Source organism: Ambystoma mexicanum, chromosome 1p (assembly GCF_040938575.1).
Source record: "Ambystoma mexicanum isolate Mex_15411 chromosome 1p, UKY_AmexF1_1, whole genome shotgun sequence".
Classification (NCBI taxonomy): Eukaryota; Metazoa; Chordata; class Amphibia; order Caudata; family Ambystomatidae; genus Ambystoma; species Ambystoma mexicanum.
The window spans coordinates 180657936-180679504 of record NC_090921.1 but is presented as its reverse complement, the minus strand read 5'-3'; the positions used below and the strand labels follow the sequence as shown (position 1 = coordinate 180679504).

The 21569-nt window shown below is 46.4% G+C and overlaps 1 protein-coding gene across 9 annotated transcripts in view; it reads left to right on the top strand.

Moving 5' to 3' along the window:
• Positions 1–21569, top strand: part of KDM6B (lysine demethylase 6B) — a 2050345-nt gene that overhangs the window by 1005062 nt on the left and 1023714 nt on the right. The window lies entirely within an intron of this gene.

The following is a 21569-nucleotide window of genomic DNA, read 5'->3' as shown; positions in this document are numbered from 1 at the left end:
CCCTCGATCTAGTGGGTAGGATTTTTTCTCCTGACAGCATTGTTTTTCATATACACAGAAGGACGAAATGTAACTCTAGGGTGATCTCTTACCCTGCCTTCAGGGATCAACCCGAGCTTTGCCTGGTTAAATGCCTGAAGGTTTACGAAGAGAAGACGGTCTCTCTTAGGGCCTCCCCTAACGGGCAACTACTGATAGCTCTGCGTAAACCGCACAAACCGGTTTCCGCACCAACTTTAGAACGCTGGGTGCGCTGGACAGTAACTCAAGCAAGGATAGATACCCAGCACTTCAGAGCTCACTCAGTGGGAGGAGCCATGGCCTCCAAAGCCTTTCAGGCCGGAGTTCGCCTAGAAGACATCATGAGGATGGCAGACTGGGCAAGTGAATCAGGATTCAAACAATTCTACTTGAAACCGGTAGATCAGCCGGCATCTATTGTGGTGAGTAAGCTTTAAACAAGCATAATGTGAGCCTCCGGTCTTGACATAGAATAAAGATTTTCCATAATCACTTACTAGAAAGTCTTAATTCCATTAAAGACACGCAGGCAAGCATTATACTACCCAAAGAGAAAATAATACTGTGTATCACGTTTAATTGTGAATAAATGTATTAACATGAGTTGTTAAAAACTTGGAATATGGTTGTATTATGCCAGAATAACTCAAAAACATTTTTCCCACCCCAATAAGGGAACTAGGGTTGTAATATGCATGAAGTAATTTTTACTCTCTATCCTTTTTCGACAGCGCCCACTGACCAGGCCGGCTGATCAGCAGTTCGACAATTTCTATCAACTACAAGTTACTACCTTACCATTGACAGCAAAGTTTGCAGCCTTGAAAAAGGAAGTTACATCATGTTCAGGACTGTTTATGAAGGGATCTGGATGCCTATTGGAGGACTGGGTCACATGTTAGTGACTCCTCAATAAACTCTGGGGAACTCTGGGAAATGGAGTTTGTTTTCTTTAAGAAACCTATGGACATATTTCTGTGTTATCATATACTTGTTTTATTGTATGTTTATTGCACCCTTTCTCTATGCATTACCCATGTTATACCTGGTTCACAAAAATACCTTGCTGCTGAGCCCTTTCTTTACCGAGTTAATAAAGAAAGAGAAGCATAATGCTCGCCTCCGTATCTTTAATAGAATTAGGACTTTCTAGTAAGTTATTATGGAAAATCTTTATTGTTGCATTTAAACCTTGGTGAAGGAAACCCTGAGCTGTGAAGAATTGTTGGAAATTACCTTGAGGACGGATCCTCCAGACCATTTCTTTTTTGTGATCACTGTTACATTGAACTTAGGGAAGGGAACCCTTCGACCTTCTGTGATGAGACTGTGTTGAACTTGGGGAAGGGAACCCCCGAGAAAGGTGTGGAACTATTACCTTGAGTCAAAGAGAATGTAACTTGAAAACTGTTGTGAACTTTTTTGTACTTCGGGAAGGGGAACTGAAGAAGAAGCCCTGAGCTGGAAAAAGCTCAGAACTTTACTTTTGGAACACTGTTCAGTTTATGGTTGACATCCCTACATATTGTTTTGCTTTATGTGCGAAGGCAAGCATAGACTTTGGACACAGATATACTTTTAAGTTTAACTTACTGACCCTGACTATCCTTAGCTTTTTAGATGGGGAAATTCCACCTTAGCATAGGGCAAATTAGACCTTACACCATACTGACATTTAAGTTAATACAAGTATTTTTGTTAAGATTAAATCTGTTTGTGTCGTATTCACGATGCCTTCACACTACCGAGTCAGGAGTTTTAAGAGGTGTGCTGGGGGCATTTAATTAATTGCGTGAGTGGGGCCGAGTTTCAAAACTCCCCTGTTAACAGAATGAGACCTAGCGTGATACAGCCCTGCCTTTTGGATTAGGGAAATCTGGACTCTGGACATTAGGTCCTATTTACATTATAATACTTTTGCACTCTCTTAAAAAATAATTTGCTGTCATCACTGCCTAATGCTTGATCCTTCTGGTATAAATACCATGTCCTTTTTATATGTTTATTGTACCATTTATATTTATTTATTTTGTAGCTTACATAGCGCGCCAATCCCAAAGGCATCAGGGCGCATTCTTACAGAGTGTAGACATTACAGTTGTTGTATAAGTAGATAAAAAAGATAGACAGAGCACAGGATAATGACATTACAGGTAGATGACGAGAGCAAAATAATAAGAATGCATATTCAATAAAGAGCAAGGAGGGTAATGACGAGATGGTCTTACGGGAATACTCAGTTACTTAGGCTTTGAGTGAAGAGGTGCGTTTTGACTTGTTTCCATAAAATGCATATTCAATAAAGAGCAAGGAGGGTAATGACGAGATGGTCTAACGGGAATACTCAGTTACTTAGGCTTTGAGTGAAGAGGTGCGTTTTGACTTGTTTCCATAAAATCTGAAATGATTCCTGAGCCTTGAGTGGTAGTGGTAGCGAGTTCCATAGTTTGCTCGCAATAGTGGGGAAGCTGCTGCCACCTGCATTTTGTAGCTTGAACCTGGGAGTGGCGAGGCAGTGCTGATAGGCTGCTCTAGTTGGTCTAGAGCGTTGTGTCAGGGTGATACAGTCGGACAGGTAGGCGGGGGCATCTGGTGAAGACATTTGTGTGTAATTGTAAGTGATTTGAACATGATACGTTCATGTACTGAGAGCCAGTGTTGTTGGGGTCTGATGGCTGAAATGTGTGCTGATCTTGGGACGTTGAGCGCACCTCTGAGGGCATTGTTTTGGAGGACCTGTATCTTCCGAATATTCTGGATCTTAGTGCCGGCATACAAGGCGTTGCAGTAGTCAAGGCGCGTAAGGACTAAGGCTCTAGCTAGAGTAAGACAGCTTTCTGGTGAGAGGAATGGTCTGCAAGCACTGATGAGTTTGCATGTGTACGAGGAGGCTGAAGTGGTGGCATTTACTTGTTTATTAAGATTGAGTGAGGACTCAAGTAGAAAACGAGTGTTTTTACCTCTTTAGTGACTTTAATGGTGTGTCCATCTATGATGAAGGACTTGAAGAAGTTATTTTGTTTGGGATTCTGTGTTCTGAGCCAATGATGAGCAGCTCAGTCTTATTGTCATTTAAATATAACCTGTGCTGCACCATCCAATCTTGGATGGAAAGGTAGATGGCGTTGATGGTGGCTGTGTTGGAGTCGTGGTCTCCTGTGATTTGCATGAGGACCTGGGTGTCATCTGCGTAATTCGTGTAGGTGACACCCAGGTCGTCGAGACGGTCAAAGAGTGGCTTTATGAAAATGTTGTAAAAAGTGGGGGCCATGCAGGAGCCTTGTGGCACCCCACAGGTGACTGGGGTTGCGGGTGCTTCGGCTGTAGGGGAGAAGACTTTCATAGTTCTGTCGCTGAGAAAGGATTTTATCCATAGTGTGGCATTTGAGGAGAAGTTTGCTGCTGATGTTAGGTGGTTACACAGAATATTGTGGTCCACCAGATAGAATGCAGTGGAGAGGAGAAGAAGCACAGCTAGTTTCCTTTTGTCCCTCAGGTGATCCATTTGGGTTTTTAAATCCAGTAGTGTAGTTTCCGTCCCGTGTCTCGGGCGGAAATCAGACTGCGTAGCCACATGATGTTGTTAGCTTCCAGATATTTCTGAATTTGCAGGTATGCTACTGTGTCAAGAATTTTCAAGAGAAACAGTACCGTTGTTATAGGGCGGTAGTTCGTAGGAGTCTTAGGGTCAAGGGAGTTTTTAGGTCCGTTGGGACAGTTATTTTTGAAGGAGGCATTGATAAGCTTGGTGATGAATGGGGCACGTTGGGGAGCGCAGTCTTGGATGATTGTGGGTGGGCAGTGGTCCCCTTGGCACCTCAAAGATTTTAAGCTAAGGATGATTATCAGAACTTCTGGGATGTTGACCTCCGTGAAATCGAATTGGGGGAGCTTCTTGAGGTTGGTGGTGGTAGCAGAAGGAGGTGGTGGTGTGTGTAGTTTGGCTAGGCTGTTCTTTTTGGCTTCAATAGTAGATTGGAGATGACTGATTTTGTTTTGGAGGGCATTTTGAATGTTCTCGCACCAGTTAACATCTTCATTACAGCTTTCTGGTGGTGGGATAGGGGTTTCTAGCTTTCTGAGGATAAGGAATAGCTCCTTAGTATTGGAGCTAGCTTTGGATATTCTGTCGTTGTATATTTTGCCTTTGGTCAGAAGTACTTGTTTGTAATCCCTTGAGGATTTGTTAGTTGAAGTGGGAGATTTTTTCCATAGTGATTCTGCTTTTCTTTTAGTCGTTCTTAGATCTTTTAATTCGGGGGTGAACCAGCCATTGAGGTGTGCCGGTTGTTTGGCTTTGCGTAGCGCTAGCAGAGCTATTTTGTTAATAGCTGACAGTATTGTGTCGTTGTAGAATCTGGTCATTGTAGTGGGGTCAGCAGTGACATCGGTTGGTAAAGCCAGGACAGGATGCATTAGTGGGAGCAGATTGTTGGTTGTGATATTCTTTTTGTTTCTCGAGGGAACCTGTGGGCCTATATTGGGGGGGTTGGTTGGGCTGATCTTGGTATTAATATTGAATGTGATGAGGTGGTGGTCAGACCAGCGACAGGGAGAGTTGGATGTGATGGTGGAATTGCAGTTCATATCTGCAAGCCAGTTAAATATACAACCTTTCACATGAGTGCGATTCTGGATCTTGTGCACAAAGCCGAGAGCTGACATAGTGTTAGCCAAGGATAGATCATTGTTATCGAATGGGTCGTTCAGGCCTAGGTTGAAGTCACCCAGTATGATGGTTTGTGATTTGGGTTTGGTATTAGAAGAGATGATTTGCGTGACCTCATTCTCAAAGGTGTGTGTGGGCCCTGAGGGTCTATAGATGAGATGGATGTTTAGAGTGGCTGTGGTTGATAGAGACAATTTCACAGAGAGGAGTTTGCAGGAGGTGTGGGGAGGTAAGGGCACCACTCTCATGTTCAAGGTAGATTTAGCTATGATGGCCACTCCTCCCCCTTTGGATTTGGGTCTGTCCCTCCTGCATATGGAGTATTTGAATCGTTGTTCATCGCTTTGGAGACAGCGCTATATAAATTCAATAAGAAACCGCAAAATACAAATACCCTTGCACTACATATTTGTACCCCCATGAACCTATGCACTTTTGTGTTAGATACACCCCTGTTAAGCTTATGTTTCTTCTCTTTGGCCTTCTTCCAAACCTGTGCTTTTTGAGAATAAACTGTTTTTTTGAGTGTCTCAAGTTGATCCATGTCACCACCGTGACACAGGGTTCAGCATCTGCTGTTTTGGTCTATGTTTTTCATTTTTTTCTCGTGGTTTTGATGTGATGTTGATGTGCTTATATTATTGTTCTGTGATTCAGACTGATGTGACCACTACATTCACTCTGGAGTTCATGGACGCACACAGGTCTCTAGCTTTGAGGCTGAAACTCATATTAAACATATGCAGTGAACTATTGCTGAACATAGAGATGTGATTCTTGCTACAAGATATATTAAGCAGAAAAGGTTGCATTGTTTGGCAGACGTGACATCTTAAAAAAGCCCACTGCAAGGGTGCTTTTAGTTGCCTTTTTACTTTACTTTACAATGATTAAAAATCACTATATGATTGAATGAAGTTCGTTTATGAACTATAGGCATGAAAGGAAGGGGAATACCTCTGGGTACCCTTATACCAAATGAAAGGTAATTTTATTAAGAAGTGTTGCGATGAATGAGGAATGTTTACGCTCGTAATACCTTGTTCGAAGGGATTGTGTCCTCCGACGTATTCCTTATCTATGATATTTGTATCTCCAGCTTGCTGGCCTCGGAAAAAAAAAAATTCCCAGTAGTGGGCGCTGTGCGTCGACGTCCGTCGAATAGGTGCTCCTCGACGGCCACCGTATCGACGCCGACGTCATCATACCTATAAATGGCCACGCGCAGCGTCCGTTGCTCAGTTCCGTTTTTCCGCGCTTCGTGTGCCTCGGAATACCGTTGCTCAGTTCATCAGTCGATATATATTCATATTTCCTCGAGAAAACCGACTCGTACTTGATGGCTTCCTCCTCCGACCCGATGACTCCTCGGTCCGGTTTCAAAAAATGCCGAGACTGTGGGAAGAAAATGTTGTTGATGGATCCTCACAGGATCTGTTTGTGGTGTCTGGGAATCGAACACCAGTGTTCGGAGTGTGAGGAATGCCTATCCATGACGGCGAAAGCCTTGAAGGAGCGTAAGGGGAAGCTCGAGAGAGGTAAGTCAATGTTAACTTCCTCGAAAGCTTTCGCGGTAGAGTCGAGACATTCGTCTCCTCACCGTCGAAAGCATTCTCGGTCTAGGTCTCGAAGTGGCTCCCACCACTCGTCGAGGTCTAGACACTCGAAAAAAAGACGAACAAGATCCCCTTTATCGTCGTCTTATAGTTCCCCTGAAAGAGTAAATTGCCTCACAAAACACAGCTCTCAAGCTGAGTGGGAGGAATTCAGAAAAAAGATGCTAAGCGTCTTCGAGAAAGCGACCTCGTCCCCCTCGAAGTCAGCTGAGGGTGATACCCCGGGTGAAAAGCCCATAAAATCTAAACGCTGCGAGTCGAAGCACCCGGCGAAAGAGTCGACCCGAAAGCGCCATGAGCCATCGGGAAGTAAAGCATCTTCGACGCCATCGTCGAAAGCCCCTTTGAAGTATAGATCGGCGCCATCGACGCCGTTATCAAATGGTTCTTTGACGCATCCGTCGATCGAGTCGACGTCGACATCGACGCCGATAAAAGAAAGACCCACAGCTACTCCACAGCCAACGGTTACACCGAGAGCCTCCGACACGACGTCGAGAACGTCGTCGACATCCTCGAGGATTCCAATCCTCTCGAGTTCTTCGAGGCCTCTTCCAGTTTTCTCGACGCCTTTGTCAGCGCCTTCGAGGATTTTTACATCGGCGTCGACGACATCGACCTTTTCAAGGCCACTGATGATGGCTCCCTCTGCCTTAGAGATGGGTTTTATACCATTTCACAGACCAGAGCATCCCCCCTTAACTTCAATTTTTGAAGAAAGGGAAGATTCTGATCAAGAAAGGCCTTTTGGGCTGCAGAGGACCACATTACCTGAACCAGAGACTTTTGCCTCTGAGGAAATAAGGTTGAAAGACCTTCAGGATGCATTACAGGAAGCAAGTGGCCTAGACACTTCCCCAGAAGTGGAATTTGTCAAACCAGACCCAGGGGAACATGCTGATACTCCTTGTAGAACCCTAATGTCAAGAATTATGGAGTTTATGGGTTGGTCTGCGCCTTCACCTGTTTTTCAACAGGATAACCTCACAGATATTCTGGATAAAGGTCCACAGGAGGATCCTGTGGTTCCCTTTCATTCTGCTTTACAAAGAAAGATTTTAACTAACTGGGAAACTCCTGAAGTTGTCCCTGCGGTTAACAAGAAGTTGTCAGCGAAATATAGGGTATCTGCTGCTGACCCTGAATACCTATCTAAGCACCCTACTCCAGAGAGTCTTGTGGTCCAGGCTGCAACTTCATCAGGCAGTACTTCTGCTTACCCCACTGCTCCTCAGGATAGGGATGATAAAAAATATGATGCCATGGCTAAGAAAGTCTTCTCAGCCTGTAGCATGGCTTTAAAATCTATTAATGCAACTTGTACGCTCGCTAGGTTCAGCCACACTCTTTGGGAGTGTGCTTCATCGGCGGCTGACTGCATACCGGAAGGAGAAGAAAGGGACGCATTTTTAAATATCATCAGAGATGGTAAAGATGCAATGTGTGAGTCCCTTCAAACTGGCATTGATTCTGCTGACAGTATCAGCAGGGCCATGGCGGCAAGTACCACAATCCGCAGGCATGCGTGTTTGAGAAAGTCCGGCTTTGCTTCTGACGTACAGGGCAGACTTTTTAAATATGCCCTTTGACGGTTCTTCCCTATTTGGTAAAAAGGCGGATGACGGTTTGGAAAAACTACAAACATCTAAAGCAGCAGCTAAGTCACTAGGAGCTGCAATCCGACAAACTAATTTTCGTCCCTCAGGATCCTCTTGGAGAGGAAGGTCCTTTCGCTATTATTCCTCATATGGAAGAGGCAGAGGACGGCCGACTCAAAGAGGCCAAGGAAAATGTACCTGTGGTGGACGGGGTAAAGGAAAGAAAGCCGCATCAGCAGGAGCAGGAGCCGCTTTACCTTCGGCACCTGCATCAGCCGCTCCCAAACCACTCTGAGGTCTCCCATCACAAGACACCTGTAGGGGGCAGGTTAACTCACCATCTGACGGAATGGCAGGCTATTACGTCAGATGCTTGGGCATTGGAGACAGTTGCCCAAGGTTACTGGCTGCCTTTTCTACGCATCCCTCAGACATCCACCGGGGAACAGCTCTCTGAAAGTGCCGGATCCGTTCCTCTTGCAGGAAGTTGTAGACCTGCTAGAGAAAGGTGCCATAGAACCGGTACTCCCCCTACTTTTTTATACCAAAGAAAGACGGAGGACTGAGACCCATCCTGGACTTATGAGAATTGAACAAGTTCCTCAGGAAGGACAAGTTCAAGATGGTAACTCTCTCTCAGATCCTTCAGGCCCTCCAGCTTCAGGACTGGTTGGTATCTCTGGACCTTCAGGATGCTTATTTCCATGTGCCTATCCATCCCAAGCACAGGAAGTACCTGAGGTTCGCAATTGGCAACTCTCATTATCAATTTTGAGTTCTGCCATTTGGGCTGACCTCCGCCCCGAGGGTCTTCACCAAGCTAATGTCGGTTGTGGCTGCAAGTCTAAGGAGGGAAGGGATTCACGTCTACCCCTACCTGGACGATTGGTTGATCAGAGCAGTTTCTGTGGAACAAGCTCGGATCCAACTAGATTATGTCTGCCACTCCCTTCACAGGCTGGGCTTCTCCCTCAATTTAAAGAAGTCACAGATGATACCATCACAGAGGCTCCAGTTCATTGGAGCAGTGCTGGACATGTCCCTGGGAAAAGCCTCGCCACCAGAGGTGAGGGCTCAAGATATTCTGCAGATGGTTACCAGGTTTCAAAATGCCCAACGTCTCCCAGCCTACGACTTTTTGAGGTTGCTAGGCCTCATGGCATCCTGCATATTCCTTGTGCCAGAGGCTCGCCTGAGAATGAGATCTCTTCAGTGGGCACTGAGGACTCAGTGGTCACAATTCTCAGGGAGGATGACAGATCTCCTCCGGATTCCGGACAAGGTAGCCCACGACCTTCAATGGTGGGCCTCTCCAGAGAACATCTTGAAAGGAGAACTGTTTTGGCAACCATGGCCGGAGATAACAGTAGTCACAGACGCCTCACTCACGGGGTGGGGAGCCCATGCCAACGACTTGACCATCAGCGGTCGTTGGTCTCCATCGGAGTCCAGACTACGCATCAACCTGTTGGAGCTGAGAGCCATCAGACTGGCACTGAAGGCTTTTCTGCCGTCTGTACGGGGGAGAAACGTTCTGATAATGACGGACAATACAGTGGCCATGCACTACCTCAACAAAAGAGGAGGCGTAGGGTCACTGCCACTGTGCAGAGATGCGATGCAGCTCTGGTTTTGGGCAATTCAGGAAGGAATCTCTCTATCGGCAATTCACCTTGCCGGAGAGAAGAACTTGACAGCGGACGCTCTGGGCAGGCAGAACACAATCTCCCAGGAATGGGAGATAGCTCAGGAAGTCCTTCAAGAGATCTTCGCCCTTTGGGGAACACCTCAAGTGGATCTGTTCGCCACCAGTATCAACAGGAAGTGCGACAGATTTTGCTCAAAGGAATTTCCCCCGAGAGGAGCTCTAGGAGACGCGTTCGTAGTGGACTGGGAGTTCCCACTTCTGTACGCGTTTCCTCCGGTCCCTGTCATTCCTCAAATGATCAGGAGGTTGAGAAGGTTTCGGAAGACCATGATCCTAATTGCCCCAGATTGGGCCAGGAGAACGGGGTACCCGGACCTTCTGGACATGTCCATCTGTCCTCCAATTCGTCTACTGTACAGAGGATCTTCTCTCACAGAAGGGAGGTCAGGTTCTCCATCCAGCCATCAAGACCCTCAACCTTCACGCTTGGTATCTGAAAGGTTGAGGTACAAGGATTGGGACCTTCCAGATGATGTCATGGAGGTGTTGCTTTCGGCCAGAAGACCAGCAACTAAGACTCTATACCGCTGCCGTTGGAATACATTTTGCAGCTGGTGCAGAGAAAAGAATATCAAACCCTTTTCATGTGGTACACCTGCGGTGTTATCCTTCTTACTTTATTTGGCAAATTCGGGCCTTCAAATTGGCACTATTAAGGGCTATCTCGCAGCGCTATCGATCTTTAAGCGCACTGCAGAGGAGCCATCGTATTTCAAAATTCCATTGGTGATACAATACCTGAAAGGTCTAACTAATGTTTACCCTCCAAGACCATTCCAAGTTCCCTTATGGGACTTAAATCTAGTTTTAAACTTCCTAAAGGGTGCTCCTTTTGAACCACTCCACTCTTGTTCATTGAAGTTTCTCACCCTCAAAACGGTTTTATTGGTAGCATTAACATCTGCTAGAAGGGTTAGTGGGATACAAGCCCTGTCTTGTAAACCTCCTCATACAACTTTTCACAAGGACAAAGTAGTGCTACAGGTGAAGCCTAACTTCCTCCCAAAGGTAGTTTCGGAATTTCACATTACTCAGAAGATTACTCTACCTTCATTCTATCCTCCTCCCTATCCGGGGAAGAGGAAGAGAGACTACACAGGCTGGACCCTAAGCGAGCCTTGAGTTTTTACATCAGTAGACTTGCTAAAATTAGACAAGCAGACCAACTCTTTGTAGGTTACGCAGGACATAAGTTAGGATTACCAATAACCAAACAAACCATCTCCAGATGGATTATTTTAGCCATTCTGGAATGCTACAAACTGGCAGGGAAAGAGCCCCCTCAAAATCTAAGGGCTAATTCGACCAGGGGTATCGCAGCATCCTCAGCTCTTCAAAGAGGGGTACCAATTAGAGACATATGTGCGGCTGCCACATGGTCGTCCGCACATACCTTTACCAAATTTTATAGCCTGGATTCCTCCTCTAGTCAAGAGACTAGATTTGGCAAAGCTGTGTTACACTCTGTTCATTCTTAAAGGGTAATATGACATCTCTTACTCCCGCCTCCAATCACATACCACTGCTATGGGAGTCTATCATAGATAAGGAATACGTCGGAGGACACAATCCCTTCGAAGAACAAGTTACCTCTTACCTTGTAACGTTCTTTCGATGGGATGTTCCTCCGACGTTATCCTTATTGCCCCTCCCTTCCATCCCCGCAGTAACATTTCCCTTGTGGTTGCAGCTTACGCTCCTTGAAGGGTAGTAACCATTCATACAATAACTACTTTACTCTACAAAACGGAACTGAGCAACGGACGCTGCGCGTGGCCATTTATAGGCATGATGACGTCGGCGTCGATACGGTGGCCGTTGAGGAGCACCTACTCGACGGACGTCGACGCACAGCGCCCTCTACTGGGCAAATTTTTTTTACGAGGCCAGCAAGCTGGAGATACAAATATCATAGATAAGGAATACGTCGGAGGAACATCCCATCGAAAGAATGTTACAAGGTAAGAAGTAACTTGTTCTTCTGCTGCACAAGTGAGCACATAGACTAAACGGTAATCCAGTGGCATCTGTTTAGATGGGAATCTCCCCAGTTATTTGCACTGTAGTGAGGATTTCATGTCTGAAGTGAGACATGGTCATTAAGCTGACCTTGTCAAAAAGGGATGGGTATCCCTCTCAACCTGGGGTGGGCAGTCTACCAGGGTGAAAACCAGAGAAAGTCCTACCGCAGAGGGGGAAGGTGCAAGTTGGAGGGGCCAAGTCCAGTTTGGTTGCTTTGAGTGCCATTGACATTCACACAATAACTTTCTCGCATGATGCTGGCTAGGCTTTGTCTATTATTTCAGAAACACGACATCTCCCAGCATTCAATACATGAAGCAATATTTGGACAAGAGATCGCTCCATGACCGGGGGAATCATACTGAACAGTACAGTGAAGAGGAGCCACAATGTGAACCAGAAGCAGTGGAGGACCACACACACAATCACATACAGAGCACTCGAGGGACATTGCGCCCACCTCGGAGAGAGCTGCAGAGTGGGTCACCAGTCAAGCGGACTGACTGGGCCCTCACACAAAATGGGATTTACACCACATTGTACTTACTGGAGAGAGAGCTGTGGATCGACTCCCCAGTCAAACAAGCGGACTGAGTTGCCGACAAGGCCCTCACACAAACTGAGACTTTAACACTATAACTCAACACCGTGGACTACAATTGCAGAAACCTGGCTGATGCGCACACAAAAAAAGGGTGGGACACAGACCCCCTTTTGTATTATTTGTTTGTATCCCCTCCTGGGTGGTCGGAATAGGGCAAGATTTTGCCAGAGAACAAGTGGGGAGGGTTGAGTAATGGGAAGAAGTGCAGTGTAGACGGACAGCTAGGAGAAATGAAGTTGTGGGTTTATTCGGGTGAGGTCCGAGGTGGCAGATGTGGACCAGATGACCAGGCTGAGGAAGGACTGTGCAGAGGAGCATAGTAGAGGATTATACAGGAGGTGTGCAAGGTAAGGTATTGGTTAATGAGTAAGCGGTACTGGGAGTGAATGTGCCTGTGCATGAGTGGAGTGGCAGGAGAGAGTAGGTAGTGAATAAAAGGATGTGTGGGGACATGAAAGGAGAGTGTGTCATGATCCGCAGAACACGCCCCTTTTGGACCTCATGGTCCTTGTCACAACGGGGCTTGCACTCCTTGATGCTCCCAACATGGCCGTCTAACGTGCAACATCTTCCTTGTCCTTACATCAGACGTAGCGTATTTACAAATAGGCCGCGCCCCCGCGGGCCCGCGCGTCTTAATGCTACTGCAAGCAGCGACTAGACGTGTGCTCCGTAGTTCGCTACACTGTTGCCCTTGTTCCTGGGCCTCCTAATTCGATTCCCATTACCCTCTTCCTTCCTCCTTGTTTCTCAGACTCATGTGCTGTGTGCTTACCCTCTTGGTTTCTGGATCCCATACTGTCTGAATCCTGGAGCTCTGAATGCACGCTGGAGCCAGAAGAAGCTCGCGCGGGCTTATACAAGACCAGGTCCGTGCGTAAGAAGACACCGCCCAAGAAATCCTACAAGGATCGCTCCCAGGTGAGAAAGGGGGAATTCCGTGACAGTTTGAGACGCCAAGCGACCGAAGTCGAAGCCGACATGGAAGCGGCTGTTCAGGATCTCATGCGTGGCATGCAAGAACTAACGACCGAGGTACAAAATTTAAAGGCGGAAAACACTGCTCTCAAACAATTAGTTCTATCCCGTGATTCTGCCACAAAGGAAAGAGTATTGCTGGGAGGCATTGTTGACAAATACGATGGGTCGGCAAAAACCCTTAGTGGATTCCTTGATTCTTGTTTGGTTCACTTTACTTTTAAGCCCTACTACTTTTCAACCCCTAGGGCTAAGGTTGGCTTCATAATTTCACACCTTTCTGGAAATGCTCTAACTTGTGCTACGCCCTTAGTCAATTCTGGTGATGCCCTCCTGGATGACTACGACGGTTTCATACAAGCCCTTAAAAACATGTTTGACCACCCTGAGCAGGTCTATAGTGCCCAGGAGCGCTTGCTAGACTTTCATCAAGGATCCCAGGATATGCTTACGTATGTAACCCGATTCAAGCAATTGACCAAGGAAGCTGACTGGTCTGCTGAAGCAAGTTTTACACTTTTCAGAAGGGGACTGAATGAGGAAATCAAAGATGAATTGGCCAGAGTGGCTCGCCCAAGCTCGTTACAGGCCCTTTGGACCTTGCCATGCAAATACATTTTCGTATCCAGGAAAGAAAGGCAGAAAAAAGGAAATCCAAAGTAACCCTCCCGAAGGCATCCTTCGAGATTACCTCCAAGACTGACACAAATCCAGGGTCAGCTACTGAACCAGAACCTATGCAGATAGGAGCCTTCCGTGGACCCATATCCCCGCAAGAAAGGATGAGAAGGATTCATACGGGGCTATGCATGTACTGTGCCTCGGATAAACACCTGGTTAGAGAATGCCCTCTAGCCCCTCCTCTGCGTTCGGGAAACACCAGCTCCTGATCCTAGATGGAGGAAGGCTTTGGGAGAGAGATATTTGCTCCACGTCTATTCCATCCTTGAACTCTCCTGAACAAAACAGCCTAGTGATTGTACAGGCCCTTCTATCGCCATCCAAGAATAAGACCTACTCCATTTTGGTCTTGGTTGACTGCGGAGCTATGGGAGTATTCATTGATCAAGATTGGGTTACGTGTCACCACATACCATACGAGACACGAAGTACCATGCAACCGGTGGAAGCGATCTATGGAAGACCCCTCACTTCAGGGCCTATAAGCCTGCAGACTAAAGAGATCCAACTTTCAATAAACCATCACCAAGAGATGATCAGATTTGACATCACTAAGTCTGCTCATTAGCCCATGGTCCTGGGTATGCCCTGGTTACAGAAGCATAATCCTTATATCAACTGGGCAGCCAGGATCCTTATTTCTTGGATCTGAGTTTTGTATGTCTCACTGTCTATTCCTGGAATCATCCGTGACACCTTCCAAAGAACCATCAATAGGTCAGCAAGTTCCACTCATGGTTTCCAATATCGTATCGGTTCCAAAGGCCTATCAGAGTCATGCTGATGTGTTCTGAACTGCCATAGTCCAGGCTCTACCCTCTCACAGACCTGAAGACTGCGCCATAGACACAGAACCCTCAGCAGTGATTCCCTTTGGGAGGATGTTCATCCTATCCGAACCTGAAAAGAGAGCCCTACGAGAATACTTGGATACCAACCTTGAAAATGGCACCATAAGACCATCGAAATCCCCAGCTGGAGCCTCACTGTTTTTTGTTCCCAAGAAGGAAACCAGGGAACTTAGACCTTGCCTCGATTATCGTGGATTAAATCAATGCACCCACAAGGACCGCTACCCTTTACCCTTGATCTCGGATATCCTGGAAGCGGTGAGAGGAGCTGTAATCTTCACGAAACTGGATCTCAGAGGTGCCTATCATCTAATCCGTATTAGGGAAGGAGACGAATGGAAAATAGCCTTTCGAACACCCTTTGGACACTTCGAATATCTGGTAATGCCCTTTGGACTTGCTAATGCACCTGCCGTCTTTCAACGTTTCATTGATAGGGTGTTCTCCGATATGCTGTTCATCTTCGTCATTGTCTACCTGGACGATATCCTGATCTATTCCAAGGACCTTCTAAGGCACGAAGAACATGTTAAGGCTGTCTTACAACGACTACGTGAACATAGACTCCTAGCCAAACCCGAGAAATGCCTGTTTAATGTGACCTCTGTTCATTACCTAGGATTTGTCCTTAGTCCAGAAGGCATTGGTATGGATCAGTCAAAGGTAAAAGCCATATTATCCTGGCCGGCTCCCACTTCTGTGAAACAAGTTCAATCCTTCCTGGGACTAGCCAATTTCTACCGGAAGTTCATACCCACCTTTTCTGAGATTGTTCAGCCGATCATTGCACTCTTGAAGAAAGACACTCCCTTTCTCTGGTCTACACCTCAAGACAAGGCATCCCAACGTTTAAAGATAGTTTACTCAAGCCCCCATCCTAGCACAACCCGACATAAATCGACCATTCATAGTGGAGACGGATGCCTCGAACTACGCCATAGGAGCAGTGCTGAAGCAAGAGTTTGAGGACAAGATGGAACACCCCATTGCTTATCTTTCAAGAACTCTGACTCCCAGTGAGACACATTACTCTGTCCTGAAAAAGGAACTGTTAGCCATCCGTCAAGCCTTCACCGAATGGCGACACCTACTCCTGGGAGCGAGACATCCAGTCCAGGTCCACACGGACCATCGCAATCTTCAAGTTCGAAAATCCTTGGAGTGTAGGAACAGTCGTCCGGCCCATTGGCCCTTCTTCTTTGCCCAGTACCAGTTCCACATCCACCATTTCCCCGGATCACAGAACATAATTGCTGATGCCTTATCCCGACGTCCTGACTCCGAAACAATTGAAGACCGGACCTATCCCAAGATGTTTCTCCGCACGATTTTTGTAGCCCAAGCAGTCAGTCTCCTCGTAGAAATTCGGATACAAACCCAATGCTCTGAACTCTGGAAGGATATTTCAAGGAAGAATCAATGGAATTTAAGAATCAAGGAAGGATACTTGTTCATGGATAATGCTCTAGTCATCCCCACACAGAAATTACAACAAAGGATAATCAACCTCTGCCACAATACCCTTCATTCTGGACATTGTGGCATCACCAACACCTTCTGTCTTATACAAAGACAATTTTGGTGGCCTACAATGAAGACAGACGTACAACTGTACATCCAAGCCTGTTCTATTTGTATTTCACAAAAGTTAGCAGGCGCTCCTCTCCAGAGAGAACATGGCATGATGACCTGTTCTGAGGTGAGAGTTTGCAGCACACGCTTTTTGCTCACTACCTTTCACAGATGGGAAATAACCATTTGCATATCAGTATTTGTCCCGCCCACATGGGCAGTCCGGCACCGAAATGCTATGGCAATTCCTCTCTGAACAAGAGTACCGACAGTAACCCCATACACGTGTTTCAGCCTTCTTGGGCCTAATCAGTGAGGTGAAGCTGTGCTTCTCTGAGCACAGTGAGCAGGGAGACCACCTCTGGTTGCCCCCAGGTAACTTAGGGTGACCAACCCCAAGTTCCTTACACATATTTCACAAAAGGTAGCAGGTGCTCCTTGTAGTCAGAACAAACACGATAACAAGAGACCAGCAGGTCTCCTACTACAACCTACTCTACCAACAAGACCATGGGAATTCATTGCTACAGACTTCATTGTGTAATTGCCACCTTCCAGGGGATACACGACTATCATGGTTGCCATTGACTTGTTCACTCACATGGCTCACTTTACACCCCTGCATAAACTACTGTCCTCATCAGAGCTAGCTGGAATCTTCCTAGAACACATTTTCTGCCTACATGGACTTCCTTCCAAGATCATATCAGACCGAGGACTTCAATATGTCTCACAATTCTGGAAACATCTCTGTCGCATTCTGGGAATCCAACGCGCTTTCTCATCAGGTTATCATCCACAAACCAATGGAGCTACGGAACGTGTAAACCAGACCCTGGAACAATACCTTTGCTGTTTCGCCACTAAAGTTCAGGACGACTGGTCGCTCCTAATACCCGTGGCTGAGTTTGCGTACAACAATTCCGGTCATTCGGCAATCAACACCAGCCCCTTTTATTGCAGTCAAGGATTCCATCCATCAGTGTTACCCTCCGTTCTTCCACATCCCACACCTGTTCCTACCGTTGACTCCTGGATGGAAACACTCATCAATGAACACAAGGAAGCCAAGGAACACTTAGGGAAGGCCAGAATACGAACCAAACAAAATGCTGATTCTAAAAGAAGACCAGGGCCTTCATATGCAGTTGGTGATCAAGTCTGGTTGTCCTCGAAGCTACTAACCCGACACTTACGGCCAAACAAACTGGCCCCCCGGTACTATGGTCCTAATAAATCCTGTCTCATACCAACTCAAGCTACCCGATTTATGGAAGAAGATTCACCCAGTTTTTCACACTTCTTTATTAAAACCCTACATCCGATCTTCCCGGAAATCCTGCAGACCCCCTGCGGTGGTGGTGAACGACCAAGTGGAATATGAAGTGTCCCGAATATGCGATTCCAGGTATAAACTGGGTCAGCTTCAATACCTGGTTGAATGGAAAGGATATCCTCTAAGTTAAAGAACCTGGGAACCAGCTTCTAACCTGAATACCCCTCGATTGCTCAGAAGATACCATCTCATACACCTGGGCAAACCCGGTGGAACGAGTCTTCGGAGGGGGCATGCTGTCATGATCCGCAGAACACGCCCCTTTTGGACCTCATGGTCCTTGTCACAACGGGGCTTGCGCTCCTTGATACTCCCAACATGGCTGTCTAACGTGCAACATCTTCCTTGTCCTTACATCAGACGCAGCGTATTTACAAATAGGCCGCACCCCCACAGGCACGCGCGTCTCAATGCTACTGCAAGCAGCGACTAGACGTGTGCTCCGTAGTTCGCTACACTGTTGTCCTTGTTCTTGGACCTCCTAATCCCATTCCCATTACCCTCTTCCTTCCTCCTTGTTTCCCGAACTCGTGTGCTGTGTGCTTACCCTCTTGGTTTCTGGATCCCAAACTGTCTGAATCCTGGAGCTCTGAATGCACGCTGGAGCCAGAAGAAGCTCGCGCGGGCTTGTACAAGACCAGGTCCGTGCGTAAGAAGACACCGCCCAAGAAATCCTACAAGGATCGCTCCCAGGTGAGAAAGGGGGAATTCCGTGACAGAGGGTGGAAGAAGAGTAGCTCTGTGGAGAAGGGATAGTAGTCATGTGGAGAAGGTACTAGTGGCAGTGATGTGGAGATGGGAGAGTAGCAATATCCTGTAAAGTAGAGTTGATAAGGAAGATGGGAGGGTGGAGGGAAGTAGTAAGGAGAGAGGAAGATGGGAGGGATAGCAGTGCAACATAAGGGAGAGAGAGATAAGGGGTAGTGTGGAGTAGGAGAAGGGAGAGTAGAAGAAGGTGATGGTAACTAATAGAGGGGTTCAGGGAAAAGAAAGGGAATCCCGTAGATAGTTCCCTGAGGTATTTTGGTTAGTGAAGGCTTTAGCCTTTAGGCCATCACCAGCAGCTGCTATTTAAACAGTTGGGGTTTACAATCTCTAGTGCACACCTGGGGTAGAGGGATGCCTGGGTTAGTTTGGAAACACCCCTCTTAAGTTAGAGATGGACGGCCATAAGGCCCATTGCTGATTCAAAAAAAATAACTTGCCACAGAAGATGTGAGCAGGTTGGTTGCCTGCCGTGTGCACCTTGTTGCACTATAAATACTGCTCACTCTTGACTGGAAATTGGAAAATCTTCCTGAGTACATTTCAATTGCTTACCCCAATTTTGTTGGCACAGATCTCCTCTTTATCTGTCCATGGGCACATTCTGATGCCTCCTCACCTGTCAGGAATATTCCCTCCTGTTAATAGGGGCCATCTAGGCCACAAGTAACCAGCTGATGGGTCCGGGCGATGCTACACCCTGACACCAAAGTGAGGTTGCTCTGGACCACACTTAAGCACAGTGTAGTCTCTTAAAACGGTGATATTTGTACTGCCTTTACCATGCTAAATCTGATTCCCAATCACCTTGGGCTTTTCCTCTTCCCCTGTATACACTGTAGCAATTCCCCTGATGAGCGGCAATCCTTACCTTCTCTCCACTCCTACGACTCTCTCTTGCTCTCAGCTTAAAAGCAATATTCTCCTCACTCACTCTTTCACTCTCCCATCACTGCTGTCGTTTCTTTCAGCTGCTCAATTTTTATCTCTCCTCTTGACCCTACCCTTTCATCTAAACTTTCTGCCACCGACTTTGCTGACGTCTTTACTTCAAATGTGACATCTCTGCGTTTCTCTTTTGTGGTCCACACTCCTTTCCCTATCTCCCTTCTTTACTTTCCACCTTATCCCCCTGCTCTGTCCCCTTTCCATTCCTCCCCCTTCTTATTCACTGAGCGTTTCCCCCCTTTCTCTCCTTGCTGACTCCGACACCCTTTCTTATTTGAAGCATGCTCAACCTATAGCCTCCCCCTTAGGCGCTATTCCTTCTCCCTCATTTCCTCTATCTACACTTCCATGATTCCTTACCTGACTGCTCTCATCAATCTCTCTCTGGCTTCTTCTACTTTACCCTCTTTTAAACAGGCTGTCGTCATTCCTATCCTTAGAAAGCCTCCGCTTGACTCTTCCTTATCATCCAACATCTAGCCAATCTCTCATTCCTTTCCTATGTAAACATCTGGAGAGAGTTGTCTACACTTAAATGTCTGTACATCTGCGCCTTCACTCTCTGCTTCCCCATCTTTAATCTGACTTTTGTCCAATTCCCCTCTCTGCATTCATCAGCTCTTTTAATCTCTACTTCCACTTTTATGCTGATGGCATTCACATTTTCTTTTCTTTTTCTTCTTTCTCCCATCTCTTCAAGACACTGCTTGGATGGCCTCCCACTAACTTCACCTCAACCCTTCCTAGCCGGAGGTCCTTTTCTTTCCATGCCTCCCGCCCCCAACTTTCTATCCAGTATTTCTTTTCCAACACCAATGCTCCCTTTCGCCTCCTCTGCCCACAATCTTGGGGTCACCTTTGACCACTCTTTCCTTCTCTCTTCATCTCTCTGCAACAGCTCGCTCTGCCCGCTATCATCTTTATGATTTCTGCCTTGCCCATTCTTTTCTTTCTTTTAGAGCAACTACGTTTTTGGTATATGCTCTCTGGTCATCTCCCGACTCAACTACTTTTCTGTCCTCCTTCCTCTCACCTTGCTCCCTTGCGTTCTGTCTTTAATTCCATAATTTGCTTACCATTTAAGCTCCCTCCTCGTTACTCCTTTCTTCATTTTGGCTTCTCTTCTCCCCTTCGATTTTTATTATCTCTTTCACTTTCTTTGCTTCGTTTATAAATCTCTATATAATAATAATAATAATAATTTAGTATTTATATAGCGCTACAAACTCTCAGGTATCTGAGTGCTGCTTATTATTACCCACGGTGTGTGGTATGGTGTCGCTCTCTCTGTACTCTCCTTGTATACCCCTACTAGTTCCCTTCATTCCCAGTCCCTCTTTCTACCCTCTGTCCTTAAACTACCCTGCACCTCTTTTCGTTTTAATTTTTAAACACTTCTTACGCCCGAACACTGGAACACACTCCCTTTACATATCCGCTCCTCTGCTTCAAAGTCATTTGCTTCAGTCTCTTACTCATGCCTAATCTCTGCTGTTCTCATCTTTCAGACCGTTCATTATGAATTGTACCACTGTTTTATTTTGATTATCAAAGCGCTTTGGAGAAAACGCTGTACAAATAAATACAAGTTCAAATAATCAGTAATAGACCAGGGTCTCGCTCACCTGGTGCTCCACCTTAATATCTACTACCTCATTAACTCCTAGTCGTATTATGATGAAGGGGTCCAATCAGAATACGTTTCAGTTAATTTTCTAACTCGTTTGTATAAATGTAGTGGATTGAGTTGTCTTCTCTTTTTAGAGCGCCAATCGTACCAGCCATAGTTCAATTGACTTTGGTGAACATTGAAAAGTAGTATGAGTTGTAGTTAGAGTTCAGAGTAAACATTAGCCAAGGTAAGCTGAAAAGCCAAGATGCTGGAGTTTTTAAATGCAAAGACTTCTGTAGCTGTACAAGGGAGATCACAGTCTTTGGAGCTCATTTAGTTCCAGGGCGGAATTTGAAGGCTGGAGCCTTCAAGATGGATGGCTCCCTGCTGCCAAGTAGTGGTCATTTGCACGGCGGAGTGCAAATGTGCTCATTTGCACTGCACATGTGCACTCTGCCATGCAAATGAGCACACGATTCTAGCATGGCAGGCAGTGTTTACAATGGATCCCTATGGAGTCTGCCTGATTTGTACTTGCACATAAAGCTGGTGGGCTCCTTAGGGATCCCCAGCATTTGCGATGGCATG